General features: G+C 40.7%; 1 protein-coding gene across 3 annotated transcripts in view; it reads left to right on the forward strand.

Annotated features, from left to right (window-relative positions):
* The window catches only part of Mxi1 (MAX interactor 1, dimerization protein), a 59724-nt gene that overhangs the window by 35914 nt on the left and 5771 nt on the right, over window positions 1–18039 (forward strand). The window lies entirely within an intron of this gene.

The raw sequence follows: 18039 nt of genomic DNA on the forward strand, positions 1-18039 counted from the left end.
TCACTAGCATAGCGATAAAATAAAAACTTAGAGAACAGAGTGCCAGGCATGGCTGTTCTCACAGAGGACCCAGGTTCAGTTGCCAGCATCCATGTAGTAGCCCACAACCACCCATCACTCCAGTTTCAGGGGAGCCGATGCCCTCTTCTGACCTCCCTGGGCACCAGGCACACCCAAGATGCCTATGCACACATGCAGACAAAACACTCAAACAAATAAAATAGTATAAAACCCACCAAAACACCAAGAAAATTAGAAAGTATCCTGGGCCACAAGGGCTAAATGCTGATAAGCATGTGGATTTTATAATTATTTCATCTGTATGGATGTGGCTCTTGGGAGGCCTCCTTTAGAATAAAGCTTTTCACTAACGAGGAAAGAGACTCCTTAGTACGGGTGGGTAAGAACTTTTAAAGTCTCTGAGTAAATTTTATTTATTAATGCATGTCATCTCTGACTTAGAGCATAAAAACATGGAGATGGTGTTTATCTCTCACAGTATCACTTTGCTGCACCCTGTGAGCTATTTAATTGTGACACAGAGGTTGTGTGCTAGGACCTTACTTAAGGCATGACCCATGGCCATCTGCTGCTGCACAGAAGCTCACGGGCAGTCTTTGTTTTTCTCAGACCATTTCTTCTCTTCCCTTTTCATGTTGTTTGTCTACTTGTTTTCTCTTCCTCCATTCTCTGAGGCGTTGCTGAAAGTTGATATACTAACCTTTCCAAGACACATTCTTCGAGAGGATTTTTATAGTTGGTAATAAAGTTCTACTTTAGCAGCATGTATAAGAGAGCCAGTACCTGAAGAAAAGTTGGATTTGATAACCTGTACTCTCCTTCTGGGATGTTTCCAGCTTGTGGTCTAGCAAGGCATAGGAAGATTTCAGAGGGGGATGTTTAAAGGGCACAAGAATGTCTAAAAGTTTAGCCTAGATTGTTGCTGCAGTATCATCTAATAGTTATTATTTTCAGTGTAGGTTTCTATCTACACTGTGGTCAGCCTGGATTTTACATCTTTTAAGGAAGGTAGAATTCTGGCTTTAGTTGCCATTGGCCTGAGAACATGATCTTACCTGAGAAAAGTAACTCAGTATCAAAGCAGCAGTTCAGTTTGTCTTCCTCCAGAAAAGGCATTCTTAGAGTAATTTGTATCCCTGAAATTTTGTATATAGTTATTCATATATTATATTCATGTCAGGAAAAATGTTTTCTTTTTAGTTCATGCTAAAATCTTGACATAAAGCTCTTAGAGTTAGTAGTTTTTTTGCTGAGCAAATGCAGAGAGCCTAATAGTAGTTTGTATACGGTATCAGTGAGTAGCAGAGAAATTCCAGCTGGTTCTCTTGACAGCCTGGGTTCTGGCCCTGCAGGGACAGTAGCTAACAAATGTTGAAGCTCTTCCTCCTGGATCGCAAAGCACAGTGGTGGAGACCGGGAAGCAGGGACATGCGTAGTGCCCTGTTCAGACCTGTCACTACCCATATGCCTGTAACTCATTAGGGGCTTTCAGTAGTCTCACACACATTTTTGGATGTCTCGGGAGCTGGTTTCCTCCTAGCACCATGGTGGGCGTGCTGAGCTGTACAGAGCCTGTGTTACTTGTGTCCTCTTCCTGTGTGTCATCCCCACATAGGCCCTGGTGGAGGGGAAGCAGGGCACAGGCAGAGGCTTTGTGTTCTTCAGGAACCTGTGTGAATTATCTCATGGTATACTTAATGAGTCTTTAAAATTGAGATACTGAGAATTTACTTTGTTGATTGGCTTATGAGTTTGGTCCTTTGGCAGAAAAGAAATTATTCAGTACAGATTTGGGGGCCACCTCGCTGGTTTTTCATTTTCTTAATTCAAGTTACTAGTGATGTTTTCAACAGTCAACAACTCTAACAGGGCTTTAATGGTCAAGAACCTTGGTGCTGACTGAAGGGGAGGCCATTCAATCTTAGTAATTGCCAGTCCACTGAAACACAAGGCTTGCCCTTATTACAGCTTTGGCAAAGCTGGGAGGGGGGGGCAAATGAGGACACTAGAGTAAGAATGCTTTGTTAAGCAGAGGGAGGATGACTGTGATAAAGGAGAACTAAATCCCGTGGATGGTAATAGGTACCCTCCATATAGAAAGACATTCACATTCCCCCCCACCCCCCCAGGGAAGAATGGAGTTAAAATTTATGGAGTCCTTACTGTGTTCCCATCACACAGGCTGTTCTATGACTCCAGAAGGTAGGAAAACAGAAACTGTGGGTCATAGTGTTATTGAAAACTTGCCATTTTGGCATCATAGTCACAATATGAAACAAGGTGGATGTGAACATAAAACAGCCCCAACCATGATCTTGTCTAGTCGTAAATATGCTATATTTAATATCAGTCTTTTTCTTCAGTGATGATTAATAAATACTGGGCATTGTGATACAGAAGGTTTTATTCTATATCCTTAAAGTTAAAGCCATCATGGCTTGGTATTTATAGTTCTCATCTTTTAGTAATGTGATCAAGGTTAGTGACCAGCTACTGTCTGGAAAGGGGCACTGCTGATATTTTCAGACTGAAAACTGAAGCCCATTAGTAACATGGGATTTAGTGAGCCACTATGAAACGAAGAGAGAAAGAAACCACCAAAGTACGTTTTATGAAATAAGGATAAATATTGAATTGTAAAAACAGCTTACACACAGTTGTGATGTTAAAATGCTGTATGTTGTAGTAAAAGATGCTGCTAGATCACCAGGAAGAAAGTGTGTTGACCTGTGAAGCATCAGGAGAAGGGTCAGTGTGACTAGATGTTCAGAGGCAGGAGGGTAGCTCTGTGAGTTATGTCCATGGGCCAGCGAGATGGCTCAGTGGTTACAAGTGCTTCCCACACACCAATGTGACAGTGTGCACGCGAGCCCAGGACTCCACAGTGGGAGGACAGGGCTTTCTTTCCCAGACTTGTCCCTCTGCCTTCACATGTGCACTGTGGTGCATGTGCGCACACACTCCCACACAAAGTGCACACACAATTCTAATGAGTTTTGAAAGTAAATTAGCCATATTGAGTGGTGGAATAGCAAATTCTGTCAAATTAGTAATAACTAATAAGACCAGAAAAGTAGTTTGGGAATAGTCTTTGTTTTGTTGGCAGTGATATTTGAGGCTTTTGTTTGCTTTTGTAGTATTGGGAATTGAACCTGAGGGTCTTGGGCTAGGTAACTGTGCCACAGAAGTAATTACCCAACCCAGAGGATTTGGGGTTTTGTAGGGAAGCTGTGGCATGATCCAGCATGGGTGGGGGAGGAGCTCTACCAGCTGGTGATGTGTGCTTAAAACCCCTGCTTAGAAGGTAGAGGCAGAAGAGCCACAACTTGAAGGCCAGCCTCGGGGATAGGAGACCAATTAGGAATAAATAATAAAGTAAAACGCAGCTACAGAAAAAGGGAGACCAGTTTGTGTGCTTTTGAGGTGGTCTGTGAAGTAAAAGGAAACAAGAGCCAGTACTGGGTGGTCTGGGAACAGAAGAGGACAGGAGAGGATGAGAAATGCTCTAAGGAATAATACTCTTTATTAACTGCTATCCTCAGTCTTTTCGTTCACAGAGCAGCAAATGTAGTCTTCCCCAAGCATATGTTATATGATGACAGTCTCTGTGCAGTCCTTCAACTGCTTCCTAGTTATGTTCTGTAAAACCTGTGGCCTGCAAGTCTCACTGCTCTGTCCCGGGCTCCTGTGGTCCAGCTGATGTGCCCCACCACCACCTCACAAAAGCACCGTGCTTGATTCTGGAAATCTTAGGACTTCCTACTTGCTGCATCTTCTGTTACGAAGCTTTTCCTTTAGTTCTTAATCATTATGTAGTTCTCAGTCCTCAGGGCATCTTCTCAGTGCTAGAATAGGACCTGTCGTGTGTGAGGTCCTGGGTTCAAACATGTGTACACTGTCTGATATACTCAGTCAGTGTATCAAGTTATAGTTAATAATGAAAACTGAGGAATATATAAAGTACTCCTGAGATCTCAGCAGGAGTAATAATGTCATGGGGGATATTGATAACTTAATGAACTATTGAAATGTAAATTTAGTTATATGAGAAAAGTTTCTAAATGTGAACATTTTAAGGGGTTTTTACATGGCAGGGAATAAGTCACTTTCTGGATGTTTAGTGCCTCTCTGTGCATTGTGGGGTTCTGTAAAACATAAACAAGGCTTGACCGTAGATAAAAGGAACCAATTTCCTTGATAAAGTTTATGCTCTGTGAGAGCTTATTCATTTTTTTATTCTATTATTGCACATGATTAAGTATTTTTATGAGAAAACCTGCATATATAGTATGGATATATTAGAAGAATTAAAATCTGAGAAATAAGTTTAACTTTTGTCTTAAATTTTTGGTTTTTATTTACATTTTGAGACAGAGTCTCGCTGTGTACCACTGGCTGGCCTGGAACTCAAAAGATTCACTTGCCTCTGACTCCTTCATGTTGGGATTAAGGGCATATTAGAATTTTTGATGTTGTGTTTATCACAAGTGTTCAGTTATGATAATGAGTGAGGGTTTTTTCCAGACTCTGTTACGTCCCCATGGACTTTTAGATAAACTTGATTTTTCTTTTAGCACTGGCCCTCCTCATACTTGCTGCTAAATTAGAATTTTATTCTAGAGGTCGTAGATATGACATTTCAGCAAAGTGATTCTTTAGCTCTACCCTCATCGCCGGCTGCTTAGGATTTCTGGATGGGAGAAGGGTTTTATACTGGGTTTTAGCTGGAAATTCGGTATGCTCGTATGATACTTGTTTTCTTAAAGACTGTATAATTCTATGCAGAGCAAACATGTTCTGGAAAAACGTGAACACTTGCTTTATTTATTTATTGGGTTTTCAAGGCAGGGTTTCTCTGTGTAGCCCTGGCTGTCCTGGACTCACTTGATAGAGCAGGCTGGCCTTGAACTCGCAGACCCGCCTGCCCCTGCCTCCTTGGATGGGAGGGGTAAAGGCTGTGCCAACACTGTCTGGCGTGAACACTTGTTTTATTAGGAGTAAAAACAGAAACTGGTTAGGCAGAGTGTTCAGTAATGCCTCAACTAAAAGTATTTGAAGCAAAATTAAAAGTGTGTTTCTGTAACTTTTATCATGATTACCTCACAAAGCAAGATCATATCTGTGGCTGTGAATGTGTGAGGAGGTACGTGAACAGAAAAAGACATGTCACGTTGGCACTCCTGCCAACATTATTAGGAATGCCACGTTGACTTTATTTTTGGTTGGAGTCCTTAATTGTGAACCTGAAGTCCCTCTCTTTGACTGTATGCTCCTCCAGGCTGATTAGTGACAAAGGTGTGGTAGAGGACTTTCTAACCCTCAGCTAGAGCTGACTCAAGCTATCTTCCAGGCATGTCTAAAACACGTTTTCTGCAGAGCCTTCTTGATTATACGCAGTGACCTCTAAACTTCTGGAAGTCACTGTTATGTCGCCTATATGACTGTAATCTATAGTACTTTATATCTTTAGAGAGCACACATATTCCTGCTGGACTGAACACACCTGTGAGAGCACAGCTTCTGCATTGCCACACAGAACCTTGCACTCGGTTTCCAGGTGCCCAGGGAGCTCAGAATTTTGTGTGGCAGGTCACATCTTTCATTAGGTTAAGAGAAAAGAGTTAAATGCCGAGTCAAATTTAGCTGTGCCCCCTCCTTTCCTTGCTCCTCCTCTTCATGAATCCTGCCACTTCAAGATGGAAAATATTTTAGGAAGACACAAAGTGAGACATGTGCAACCCTGCAAACATCTCCCCCTTCCAAAGAAAATAGTTTTGTTCTCCACTCCTGCTTCAGAGAGAACAGTTTGTCCCCATAGGATATTCGAGGTACTGTGACCCACTTAGGAAATATGTGGTTGACTGTTTCATAATGGGACCTCAGCTCAAGCAGCTGTATCATGGGACAAAGACTCTTGAGTGGGATGGTTTTACAGATGCTGTGGTTCGTTTCTCTCACGTTCCAGTTGGTAGGGCTGATCGAGTACTCGGTTATAATTTGACTTTTCAATAAACGGCATAAGAAGCCAAGATTTCTCTTTTTTGCTATGAGAAGAAAAAAAAATACATACACACATACACACTCATTCACATTATTTTAGTCTTTGGAGACTAGTTCTATTATGTGACATAGGTTGGGCTTAAAGTCATTCTTTACCCTAACAGCAGTTTAGAGTTTGACTCATTTAAAAATTGGTGCATTAATTTGTGTAAGATGAATTGGTGGGATGGGAAGATAGCTCGGTGTGTTAAGGTCCTTTGCTGTTCCTCCAGAGGACCTGAGTTCTGTTCCCAGAACACAAGTCACGTGACTCGCAATTGCCTGTGACTCTAGCTTTAGAGAGATCAGTTGCTTTTTTGGTCTCAACTCTCTGGACACCAGCACTCATGTGCACATACTGCCACACAAATACACATAATTAAAATACTATCTTTTGAAAAATAAATTGGCATTTACCCATAATTAACTTTTTTAAGTTGACCATGTTTAAAATGATTTGTTTAATATTTTTTTTGTGCGTTGTGTGAGAGAATCAAATCCCCTGAAACTGGAGTTTGAGTTGTGTATTGTGTTGTGTATGGGTGCTGGGAATTGAACCCAGGTCCTCTGGAAGAGCAGCTGGTGCTCTTAATCGCTGAGCTATCTCTCTAGCTCCTGATTTTTAAATTTTTAATTGGATGCTAGAGAGATGGCTCTGTAGGTAGCAAGCCTGGCAGGCTGTGTTCAGTCCCCAGGGTCCACATGGTAGAAGGAGAACAGCTTCCCCAGCATGGCCTCCACATGCAAGCTATGTCACATGCTTGTTCACACACATAAATAAATGTAATAAAAATCTATTTTAATTAGCCTTAGAATTTACCATACTAAAATAATGAAATTCCTGTTGTTTGAAAAGTGGGTGGCAAGATGGCTCAGCAGCTAAAGGCACTTCATGGTCGTCACAGTTGCACAGCTCTTAACCCCTGAGCCATCTGTGTTTGTGCATGTGTGTGTGCGCGCGAATGCCAAGGAGCTTCAGGTATCCTCTTGTCTGTCTTTGCCTACCTCTTCCTGTGAGGCTGGAGTCACAGGCATCTGCCACCATGCCCAGCACTTACAATGGCTTCTAGGGATCAGAATTCAGTGTCTTGGTTAAGCAATGGGCATTTCTGCCATCTTCCAGCCACCCCGATGTTCAAAACATTTTGTCACTGTGTGTGCATGCATGTCACAGTGGACATGTGGAGAACAACTTTCAGGAGTTGGTTCTATTTTCCCACCAAGGATTTGGAGATCAAACTCAGGTCATCAAATGAACAGGGTAGAAAATGTTAGATGAGAACACCGATACCCTCCCCTGGCTTCACACATGCACGCGCGGGTGGGCACACACACAGGCATACACACAAAGGCTTCACTTTTGAGTACTTTGATCCTAAAGTGATTATAGCAAGTCCAGTTCATTTAAATGATCTTAAAACTACATGAGAAACATACACATGGATTTTTTTTTTTTTTTGCCAAAACCATGACTAAAATTCAGAAAACTCTAAAGCCTAAAGGAGAAATTTTACTTTTTTTTTTTTAATAAAAGGGTAGTCCTACTTAATACAATGTATGTTAACTATAAAGGGTCTTATTGCCACAAATAAAAACAGATTTATTTAAATGCATTTTTAAACAAAGCTTTTGGGCTTCATAAGAGGACGGGTGGATATGTGTAATGTTTGGGTCATGGCCAGGTAGGAAGCTGAGCTCTATCCAGTGGTTAGTGCCAGTGACAAGCACCAAACTCTTGGGCATTTGGATTGTTGCAGTGACTAGAATTGTAATGTTGATGGGTCCTTAAACTTGTTGGTTTGTTGTAGTCTAGCACAGTTCACAATTATTCCTTTATAGAACAACATATTTTGCAAAGCCATAAAAAAATTCACTCTTTTCCAATTAGGTTTCTTTTTCAATTATAAATTTCACCTTTGCAGGTCAAACAGAACATAGGTTAGGTCAGGCTGAGGGACTCATGAAGGCTCTTCTCTTTCTAGAGCAGCTGGACACTCCATCCCAGAAGCTCTCCCAGAAGCACCTACAATTTATTGCTGAATGTTACTGAGTCATGTGAGGAGGAACATGGTTTTCCTTGATTACAATGTTAAATTCCTGTGTTTTAAAAGAAAAACTGAATACATAAATACTGTGTATTATCTTCCACCATTTCAAAGGATCCTGCATGCATCTTTGAAGATAAAAGATGCTGGTGACCCCCAGTGCTGTTTCAGGATTTTGATCTTACAGTACTTGAAAGGAAATATAGACAGATTTGGTAGACGTACTCTTCAAACCTTATTGACTTCTTTAGTTGGAACAATAGTTTTCATTTCTTGATGTTTCGGTATGTGTAGAGCAGAGAGCCATATCATCTTCCATGATGAACAGCAAGGCTTTTTGCTGGCAGTGGTAACAGAATGGAACAACCTTTGCTCAGGTTGGCTTTTTCTTTTTCTCAAATCCATGGAATTAACATGAATTTTTCTGTGTTGTTATTCAGAGCTATTGATGTAATCAAAGTGTACAATTACTTGTCATTTGAAAGTGAATAAAACCAAGGAAAATCTTATTTATGAGGCAAACTGTACAGAAAATTAACAACATTCAGCTGAGAATGAAGTAACACAAAGTGAATGGTGGAGTTTTCATCCTTCTCTCATTTACATTCCCTGAGCCTTTCCAGAAGAGTTAAACAAGATTCAGACAAATGTAAATGAGAAGCACGTCAAAATACAATGTTAGGACAGTATGCGTTGAATCAGGTACTTTGATTCAAATCTTTCAGGGAATGGTTAGTTTGTTGAATACATTTCTCTTTTAAGAATTTTTTTTTTTTAATACTGAAGTTCTTAAGGCACATTAGTCTTCTACTTGCTTTAGAATGATTTGTCGGTCAGTCCCTAATAGAACGCTGAAAAACCAAAGAAGTTGTCCAGACCCATGCCAGACGTTCTGCTACGTTAGGCTGTCCCCAAAAGAATTCATAAATTACTCTTCATTTGGGCTCTTTGTGACTAGGAGACACACACACCAGTGACATTGGATAATGAAAAACAAAACTCACATAGTTAAATAATTCAGAAATCAGACAGTATATCAAAACTTCAGTTATATAGCATTACTAAGACAGTGGCATATCTTACATTGTGTGAGTTTTATTTTTTCACAGCTTCCAAATGGCAGGTTAATGTTTGAGAAGCAAACACGTTGGCCAACATTTGTTCTGTATTATCCTTTTCCTGCCCCAAATTTCACCACCTCTTCTCTCCCCTAAATAAAACCACAACATTTTGATGCAGGGAAAATTGTGATAAAATGGAACTTTAAAAATAATCCCTAGCTAGCTTGACTGAATTGGCAGGTGTCCAGCAGTGTCAAACCATTTGCCATCTGCTAAGGAGTAAGCATGGTTCCCGCTGTTGATCACTCAGCTCTCCATCCTGGGTTATTCTTTCTCAGGGCAAACTGAATATTCACATTCTAGGGATGCATTAATTCCTAGGCTTGCTCTTGTTCATTACTAAAGCATGTGTTTCCTCTTAGATTTATAGACCCCTTAAAATGAGCTGTTAACACTGACACATTTTGAGAAGTATGGCCATTTTTAAGGACACGGGTTTCTACTGTCATTTCTAGCTTCTGAGCAGTTGCGTTATAGAGCAGCCTTCAAGGTTGGTTGGGCTGTGTAGAATCACCACTTTATTGAGATCAGTAACAATTTCATTTCTCTGTTATCCTGAACAGTGATTTGATACCATAAAAGTTGTACCCAACTCTAGCTTGGAGTGGTGTTGTGAGAATTAGACATAAGTTGTGTAGAAGAGATTTGATTCTGGTATACGTTTTGTGTAGGGAAATAAGACAGTGTCTCATGGCAACTTATCACTGTGTCTCATGTCTGATTGGCCAGCACGTAGGAAGTTTGTTTTGGTTTCAAAATGTCCTTTACCCCATGGTTGCTGGCAGGGTACGATACTGTTGACATCACTGTGTTTCAAATAGAAGATTAACAAGTAGCTACTGTTGTGAGTGCAGATCGCTTTCCCAGTCCCTGTGAGAGAATGCTTTTTCCTTTGGACAGTAATACTTCTCAGCCCCTTGGTACCATTAAATCAGCCAGTGGGGGCTGCCAGAAAAGGGATGAACACCAACAAAGGGCCAAAGAATGGAAAACTGTTAATAAGGCAGAAATGTTTAATCTGTTTCCAAACTGATGTGAAAGATAATTAAAAAAAAAAAAAGTCTCCCACCCACAGCTAAGTTTTGACAGTTGTCCAGGTCCAGAGCCTGATCTCTCCAGAGAGGAGTATCCTTTCCCTCCACCCAAATCCCTGGAGAGTTGCCAAAAGAAAATAAGCTATTTTGTATTTAGAACAAATTGCCACTGTTTTCTCCAGTGATGTAGCCCTATTTCCCAGACTTTGAAACCTGGAATACAGAAAGTTCTTGTGTGACTGGAGAAATATGCTGAATGAATGATGAAGCTAGTTTTTGTTTTTGTTTAAAGGAAAAAAAACAAACAACAACCCCAAATCCTTATAAACAGATGAGAGGGATGCATGCATAGAAATAGGGTTAGCACAAGTGTGCACGAGCAAGCAGTTACGTTAAGTCGCTCTAATGGTTCCTGGTTGGGGTTCTAGTGAAGAGCATTTGCTCTAGAACAAGATTATTTTTTCTAAGTTTTGTTTTAGAAACTTCAGTGCAGTATTAAAAAGCAATACAGCCAGGTAGGGCAACAGTCAACAGGCCGAAGGGAAGGAACCAGAGGACCTCACCTGTTGCCCAGAGGCTGGGGTCAGGCTTGCTGGAGGGCACAGGTGGTGGGGCGAAGCACCAGGATGAAAAAGCAGAACAAACATGTAAGCTACATCTGGCTGAACTGAAGAGGACTTGGGGGTCACAGAAAGCGCCCCTGTCTTTTGTTTTTCAAAAATGGCCTTGTTTGGGGAGAAAGGGTGGCCCCTGGTAAATGAGCCAGCCAAGTCCTGGAGAGGAGATGAACTAAGGTAGGGTGAAAAAAGGGGGGAATGAATGGGGAGGGGCACCCTCACTGGAGTCTGTTAGGAAATAGAACAAGATCTTAATGGCTGTTTTTCCGAATGAGGCAGGCTGTCTAACGTGAAGCCTTGAGCCAGGCCTGGTGGCTCAAGTCTGTACAAGGAGCTCCTTCGAGGTAGTAGCAGAAATGGGAGATGAGGGCTATCTGTAGCTGCATGAGATTCCCAGTTAAAAAAAAGAAAAAAAAAAAAAGTAATTTATTTTTAGAGATGAATACAGAGCATTAAAAAAAAAAAAAAACAGTTTGAGTTTTCCCTGCTAGCCTTGTGAACCCCCTGTAAAGAGAAGTTTATCTGACTTCTTGCATTTGAAAGGCAGAAACAGGTAGATGTTTGAGTTCAAGGCCAGCCTGGTCTGCATAGTAAATTCCAAGACATCCAGGGCTGTGTAGAGAGACCCTGTCTCAAACAAAACAAAACATTTAAAAAAAAAAAAGTCAAGATTTAAGCTATTGTTACTGTTTTCCTCCTTTTATCACTTAATAGAGTTTTTAGACTTTCCTCTTATACCTGGGTTTCTGACCTATTTGTTTTCTATTTTCTCCTTCATGGTTGCCTTCCTGCCATTATATTTATAACTGTTACTACTACTTGAACTTAAAATTCTTTTTCAAACGTGTTTGTTTTTATCTGTGTGTATGAGTGTTTTGCTTGCATGTTTGTGCACCACATGCATGCCTGGTGCCCATTAGAGCAAATGCTCTTAACATGTAAGCCATCTCTCCAGCCCTTGAACTTAAAATTTTAAAGTTAAAAAGTAATTTCTACTTTCTAGAAGATACAAAGTCAGAAACTTTGAAATTAAGCAGCCCCCCCCCCCCAATTTCTATGCATGCATCTCTCTTATCTGTTTATAAGGATTTGGGGTTGTTGTTGTTTTCCTTTAAACAAAACCAAAAACTAGCTTCATCATCATTCAGCATATTTGTCCAGTCACACAAAAACTTTCTGTATTCCAGGTTTCAAAAGTAAACTTCAACAAATTTTAATTTCTAAATTTCATTTGCCAATGTTGTGGTAGCTCATTATCTCTGAAATACTTTGATAAAGTTATTCTGTTATTCTGTTCATTAGTGCAGTTTTGAGAGAGAGAGAGAGAGAGAGAGAGAAGAGAAAGAATATGAATTTGGGTGCTCATGGTAATCAGAAGGGAGGGCATTGACTCCCATAGAGTTGGAATTAAGGAAACTATTCCAGTGGAGGTGCTGGGATCAGAACCAGTCTTCTAATAGAGCAGTAAGCCCTCCTAACTGCTGAACATCTCACCAGCCTGTCATGAGTACCTTTCTTTTGTTTTGTTTTTGAGACAGGGTTTCTTAATGTAACAGCCCTGGTTGTCTTGGAACTTACTTTGTAGACCAGGCTGGCCTCAAACTCACAGAGATCTGCTCACCTCTGCTTCCTAAGTGCTGGGATTACAGGAGTGTGCCCCCACGCCCAGCTCCACTTTACTGTTTATTTAAAAAGACTTCAAGGCTAGTTAGGAGTTAAGTTGAAGCTTGTCAGTTTTCATTTCTTTGGTAGATCACACCATAACATATATTAGTAATTATATTTGCATCAGTCAGAATAACGAAGTGTTCACGGTTGTGGCCCCACAAATGTTGTCCTAGCATCTAGTTATACCGTTTAGAGGCTCTAGAATTGATTATTAGATCAACTTTGACAAATCAAGGCGTTCCAGATGCATATACCAGAAATTATATTTCTTTTCCCTTCTATGTACTCATTCTGTTTAATATTGAAAAAAAATGAAATAATAAAAAGTATATAAATTTAAACTCAAGTAGAATATAATATGATTGGGTTGGAAAGATGGTTTCATAGCTAAGAGCACTTGCTGCTCTCTTGCAGAGGACTGGGGTTTAGTTTCCAGCATTAACATGCTTTAGATCACCCAATGGTCTGTAACTCCAGACCCAGGAAATCCAGTGCCGTCTTCTGGCCTGTATGGGCACTGCACACACACATGTTGCACTTATATACATGCAGGCAACGTACATACACAATACATATTTTTAAGAAATCCAGTGTAAATATAAATAGTATTAATTATCTGAAGGCATAGGTAAAGGAAAGTCTTACAAAGGAAACATAATTTGACTGAGGTGACAATAACAGGTGACTGGGTGTGGTGGCACACACCTAAAATCCCGACATTCAGGAGACTGGGCTTTAGAGAGGTAAACCTGGTTTATAGAGCAGGATTTAAAAAACAAAAACAATTACATGCTCACATTGCACAGTCATGGACAAAGGTGGAAGCATGTTTGGATGTGGATGGTATGTATGAGGGTGTGACTAACGGGAAATGTGGCTGGAGAGGTGGGAAGTAGAGAGCAGAGTTACCTCTTCAAAGGGGCACAGATGACTCCTGGCAACTTCAAAAGTCTTGGAAGCATGAGGGGCCTTCCTGCTCACTGGTGCTCATTGTTTCTGACTGGCTGACACTTGATGTTCTTTCTGCCTCTGCATTATAAAGGCTGAGTGATAGCCCAGTCTACACACACAGACCTTTCCTTCTTGCCTGTCATTTCTCAGAGCCTCTTACCCTGATTCCTGTCTATTTTGTCTCCTCTCCAAATCTTGGAGATACATAATCACAGCCATGAATCAGAAATGACATTCTTTTATGGGTTTTCTTTCTTGCTTTCTTTTTTAATTTTATGTATATGAGTATCTCTGTATCTCTGAATGTAGAAGAAGGGCATCATGTCACATAGATGGTTGTGAGCCATCATGTGGTTGCTGGGAATTGAACTCAGGACCTTTGGAAGAGCAGACAGTTTTCTTAACCGCTGAGCCATCTCTGCAGCCTCATTTATTTAGTATTATGTCTGCTTATTTATATATAAAATAATGTTTTTCCAGATTTTTGGGGGGAGAAAAATATGACTTCTGGAAGACACCATTATTAACCTTGGGTCTTCAGATGCTCTCTGGCTCAATGACGAATGCCTCCGGTGTACACAGCCTACCCTCTGCACTACTTAGATTTATTGGAAGCAAGTGGCTTTTTAAGACTTTCCAGTGGGTATAGTAGTACCCTTAGGGGTAGGAGGACAGAAAGATCATGAAGTTGTGTGGGACTGTGTGTGTTTACAACCTCATTATGATACTTCTTGATTTTTAATATGGTTATTTTACAATTACCAACTGAGAAGAATATGAAATAAAAGCAGGGTTGTTTTTTTGTGTTTTGTTTGTTTGTTTGTTTGTTTGAAAAGTATGAAGAGGGTCCCAGATCTTTTATTTTTCTGTTGCCGTTGAACCCTATGCTTACCATAGTCAAGTCTCACTCTAGGAAAATGCCACTTGCCCGGTTACAGCTGTGAGCTGTGGGCGAAAACATAGTCCCAGATACTGGTTTATAGGAGCAGCTTGTCTAGCTTCTTTGTTGATAAACAGGATAAGGTGAACAGAATATGATCGTATATGTTTTCATAAATAAAATTCATGAGCAGAAAGCAGTATGCTTGATTTTTTAAAGTAAGAGACATATTTTTGTCTATCTTTAGACATTCTCTACATTAAATTGTAGAGAAACCGGTATATAGAATGTGTAGCATAGCAGCTAGCTGCTGCCATGTGCAGAAGTGTGCAGGGAGTGAGAACTGGCAGCCAGCCAGCAGAGCTGGAAGAATGCGGCTCATGGGAGAACTCCCTGCCCATTGCGTAATACAGCACAGAGGAAAATACAAGCACTGTCCCTATCACTTCACTTGTTTTTCATTTTGATTTAGTTACTTGGCAAAGTCTTGGTATCCCGTAGTGGAAGAATGAAGGGCTGGGCCTCCAAGGGCATCAGCCAGTGCTGTTTGTGGGGCAGGCAGGGTTAGAGTTCTCATTGCTGGGGAGGGGGATTAGAGTTTCCAGAGAGGGCTTGAAAAACACCAGGGTTGGAAAACACTGTGCTGTGATGTTTAGTTTTGTTCTCTTTTTCTGAAAGGGAATTCTTTCTTCCAGCAACTGTATGTGCTTTTAATTGATGTACTACCCTTCAAAGTATCCTAATTTGAAGAAAGTCTCTTTCTTCCCTGTTTTGTGATACACTGTTTAGTAGTGAAGTTTATAGGGCTTGAAATAAAGAGCATTGGTTCCTTCAGGGAAAAATGATCCGAACCAACCAAAATGCAGACAGATGTCAACTGTTTCTCCCCTTAAGGGTCTTGACCATTTTGAAGATGTGGACAACTTTATAGGACCTTTCTCATAGAGTTGTTGGCTAGGAATTACTACTTGAAAAATCTCATTTTAAAACAGACTTCAAAGTGTCTTTGAAAATAAGAGTACATTTGTATCTCTTTATCCCATAGTTCTCCATTTTAGCAAGCAGAAGGATTTTCTCCAAACCTCAGCCCCTTGTTGCAGTATTGGTTCCTAACCTTGATGTACTGTCATTCATGGTAACTTACAACAGATTTTAACATTATAGTCTGGAGCTAACCATGTGTTACAGAGTATCCATGTGTTAAATAAAAGTTAAGTAAATGCTAATCAGGAAATTAACATTTTTAAAAAACCATTTTCCATCAAGTCTAATTCCATCAATTTTATAATGTAATATGCAGGACTGTACATACCTTTTGCAAAAACTTATTCTGGATAGCAGTTCTTCTTAGAGACTTGAAAAACATTATTATGTATTTGATTTTTTTCCTCAGTGAGTATGGATTTTCAGATCAAACCAGACCTTCTGTGTCTCTTTTGGCCCATGATCTGGCAGTGCTTAACAGGTTTCCTAGTCACCAGTCACGTGAGAATGGAGGCAAGAAAAGAGCAGATGGCACCAAAAGATAGGCCAGTCTTGGCCATCGGTGGTTCAGCCTGCAGTCTGGTTACCAACAGAGACATGGGTAAAGGGCACGTAGGAGCAGCGTGCTGAGGAGAATGGGCACGCGGCTCTTTAGGAATTTGCTGTTCAGAGAGAACTTAGAGGAGGAGGTGATTCAGCTTCCATTTCCAGCAGGGTGTACCCACTGCCCTTAGAAGGAGGTGGCCTGTGAACATAAGTGGGATTCTGGAAAGGCAGCTCTGCGTGGTCAGCTGGCAGCCCTAATAAACCTTCATTACTTTCTTTGCAAATGTCTTGTTTCACTTTGAAATGCAAAAACTAGAGGTGCCACTTCCCCAGGAATGAGTGTGATGCACTGCTCACCCTTCACCCAGAGGCTTCTTTTGGAGGACCCTGGCTGTTGGCCCTGTGGTGTGCTCTCCTGGTGCACACTGGATCGTGGAATATGTTTATAATTACTTGACTAAAGAAATGCCCACAGTGGCTAAGAGAAAAGCTTTTACAGAATGGAAGGAATCTTGCCTTCCCTATCCACTTTGGGCATTAAACTTTTGACTCTTGGTTAATTAATAAATTTAGGTTTTACCCTGAAACTGAACATAGTTGGTACTTCTTTATAGAATGCCACCTCAGCTATTTTCTCTTGTATGAAAAAAATAGAGGTATTTTTAATCGTACAGGGTTTGTTTTGTGTGGATTTTTGTTGTTGTTTAGCTGTTTTCATCCCTAGGGATTGAACCTGGGCCTGGTGCAGGATTGGTGGTCATTTTACCCTGGTCTCCATTCCATAATCTCAGCCTATATATATTTAGGTCTTTTTTTCCTCTTTTAATTGCCTAGAAAAACCTTGCTTCTCCATCGACAGATTCAACATCCTTAAATTTCCAAAATCAAGTTTCAACTACTTTTAAAGCTCTTCCACTTTCTCCATCTAAATGTCCCTGACCTCAGATTGTTTGCCCAGTATTTGCATGACTCCTTCAGGCTGCAGTAAGTGGGACACGCTGGAGTCTGGGACTGAACGCCCTGAGAAGTTTTGTTGTTGTTGTTTAATATTTATTATTTGCTTTCCTCAACCAAAGAAATGGCTGAAATAGTTGGAGTACACAAAAGAAACATGGTAAATATACATTTGGATAAATTTTAAAAGAGGGGAAGATGACATGTTAGCTCTTTCTGTTTTGTCCACGTGAAATTTTGACATGCTGGGAGTGACACAGGACCTTGCAGGGACATCCTCAGGTTTGTCGACAGAGGTGCTAGAGTGACAAAACACAAATGTGACTTGCCCTGCTTTATATAGTATAAAACTAGTTTTAAAACCTAAAATGTTAAAAGATCATTTGCTGTGTGCACCAGATTTCTGGAGTTGAGTGATTTGAACAGAATTGGCAGAACTGTTCCTCTGTCACGCTTCCTTAACTTTTCTAGTTGCTTTCTTTACTCTTGTAGAAGGCTGCGTTCAGAGCAAAGCCTCTGATTATTAAGAAAACCGCCAGCCTCGCCGTGGCCCTCAAGCCATGAAATACGAAGGGAGTTAGGCAGATAGCACAGTGGTCCTAGTGAAGATTTGAAAGGTGTTTTTACCTCGTGTGCAGTTTTAACGTTGATCCTCCTGTGCTTAGCGCGCCTCACGTGAGAGGTTTGGGTAGTTAGCACAGCAGAGCAACTTTAAACTTGTTAAATACAGAGAGATGCAAACATTCCTTTATCTACGTTAACTATATCCAGCTTCAGCCTAGAGTCAAGTATTAGGCTTGAGATGATGGTTCAGGAAAAAGATTTGAGATTCTCTTCAGATTGTTCGATAGTTGTGCCTGGGTCTGTGGATGCTGAAACAGTCCTGACGTCAGCCAGACCTCTGACCTCACTACCCTTCATCATCCTTGCTTGTCAGTGATGTGATTGGCCACTTACCACCTGCTACCCCTCTTTCAAATTGCTACATTTGAAAATTTCACTGGACATCATTTCTCATGTGTAAGGCCTAGTGAGCTAGTGAAACTATTTTAGTCCCCTTTGAGAGGAGAATGGGGGGCTTGCTTTACTCCTGATACAGTTGAAATTCTTACAGAAAGTTCAGTTAGAGCCTTGAAGTAGTCCACACCCTACACACTGAACTGCTGTGCGTGGTAAAGC

Source organism: Meriones unguiculatus, chromosome 1 (assembly GCF_030254825.1).
Source record: "Meriones unguiculatus strain TT.TT164.6M chromosome 1, Bangor_MerUng_6.1, whole genome shotgun sequence".
NCBI classification, from domain to species: Eukaryota; Metazoa; Chordata; class Mammalia; order Rodentia; family Muridae; genus Meriones; species Meriones unguiculatus.